The sequence below is a fragment of the Lolium rigidum genome, chromosome 1, assembly GCF_022539505.1.
Source record: "Lolium rigidum isolate FL_2022 chromosome 1, APGP_CSIRO_Lrig_0.1, whole genome shotgun sequence".
NCBI lineage: Eukaryota > Viridiplantae > Streptophyta > Magnoliopsida > Poales > Poaceae > Lolium > Lolium rigidum.
The window spans coordinates 34,347,369-34,349,646 of NC_061508.1; positions in this window are offsets into that span (position 1 = coordinate 34,347,369).

The following is a 2,278-nucleotide window of genomic DNA, read 5'->3' on the forward strand; positions in this document are numbered from 1 at the left end:
GTACCGGTTTGAGGGCTCAGGTGGGCGAGGAGCTTTGGTACCGGTTTGGGAGGGGCTTTCGTACCGGTTCGTGTTAGGAACCGGTACGAAAGGTCTTCGACCAAAATTCAGACGCGTGGTGGGGCCGGGCTGGACCTTTGGTACCGGTTCGTAACACGAACCGGTACCAAAGTACCCAACCATATCAAATCGCCCGAGATCGCCCGATCGCCCCTGCTTGTGGCTCTCATTTTTCTCTTCTTCCTCACACTCTAAATTTTTCTCCACCTCTCACACTCCAATAATCTTTATTTTTCTCCACCATTTTAACAAGATTAACGACCTCCATCTATCCAAGGGTTAGCAATATCATCCTTTCTTCCGGCGTTCCTAATTTAGCTCATTTCTTTGGTAGTTTAACTCGTACTATTTTTCTAGTGCTAGCAAGGTGTTTGATGAAATGCCTAAGTTAGGGATTTTACTTTTTTATAATCAATTTGAGCTGAAATTATGGTATATTTTGTAGGTTTTAATTAGTAGCATCCCCGTCCTCACCGCCGTCGGTCGCTAGCGTCGTCCCCTAGCCGGCACTCGTACAACCTCGGTGAGCCTCTTCTTTTTATAAAAAAAAACTTAGTTTTATGTGATGAACTTGAATATTAATTAAGTTGGTCACTCATATATCCATGATGTTGTGTACTTAATGATTTTTGATATACATATAAAATGCGGATGAGTCGACAATGGATGTACGGTGACCGGTGCCATCCCGAGTTCATTACGGCATGCATTATTTTCTCAACGTGGCTGAGGCAAACGGGCGGTCGAATGGTTTCATGTATTGTCCATGTAGTTCCTGTAAGAATATGAAGGATTACTCTACCTCGAAGACCCTTCACGTCCACCTGCTTGGAGAATGGTTTCATGCCCAGCTATAATTGTTGGACCAAGCACGGAGAAAGAGGGGTTATATTGGAAGACAACGAAGAAGAAGAGGATAGTGACAACTATCCCTTATTCACTGAAGACGGTGGTAGTAGAATGGGGGAAGACGAAGCTGAAGAAGAGCTCATTTTCGATGAGCCGATTTTTTATCACCCGGATGACGATTTGGGTCGGGCCATTCTTGATGCGAAGATGAACTGCGGCAATGAAAAGGAGAGGTTGAAGTTGGAGAAAATGTTAGAGGATCACAACAAACTGTTGTACCCAAATTGCGAAAATGGTCAGAAAAAGCTGGGTACCACGCTGGAATTGCTGCGAGTGGAAGGCGAGAGAATGGTACTTCGACAAGGGATTTGAAAAGTTGCTGAAAATAATAAAGAAGATGCTTCCGGGGGAGAACGTGTTGCCCTCTAGCACGTACGAAGCAAAGAAGGTTGTCTGCCCTCTAGGATTAGAGGTGCAGAAGATACATGCATGCATCAATGACTGCATCCTCTACCGCGGGGAGTACGAGAATTTGAATGCATGCCCGGTATGTAGTGCGTTGAGGTATAAGATCAGACGAGATGACCCTGGCGATGTTGAGGGTGAGTCCACCCCCAGGAAGAGGGTTCCTGCGAAGGTGATGTGGTATGCTCCTATAATACCACGGTTGAAACGTTTGTTCCAGAACAAAGAGCATGCCAAGTTGTTGCGATGGCACAAGAGGACCGTAAGAAAGATGTGATCTCTGAGACACCCCGGCCGACGGGTCGCGGTGGAGAAAAATCGACGAGAGTTCAAGTCATTTTCAGATGACGCAAGGAACTTAAGATTTGGTCTAAGTACGGATGGCTTTAATCCTTTCGGGAGCGAGCTCCGGTCATAGCTTACACTGGCCGGTGACTCTATGTATCTATAACCTTCCTCCTTGGTTGTGCATGAAGCGGAAGTTCATTATGATGCCAGTGCTCATCCAGGGCCCGAAGCAACCCGGCAACGACATTGATGTGTACCTGAGGCCATTGGTTGAAGAACTTTTAGAGTTGTGGCGTGACAAAGGTGTACCTGTGTGGGATGAGCACGAACAAAAGGAATTTAACCTAAGAGCGTTGTTATTTGTAACCATCAATGATTGGCCTGCGCTTGGTAACATTTCAGGGCAGTCAAACAAGGGATACAATGCATGCACACACTGGTTTAGGTGAGGCCGATAGTATTTATTTGGGAAACAAGAATGTGTACACTGGGGCATCATCGATTTCTTCCAAAACAACATCACGTAAGAAAGAGAGGAAAGCATTTCGGAGGTGAGGCGGATAACAGAACCAAGCCTACCCGCCCTAATGGGGAAGTTATATATGATATGGTCAAG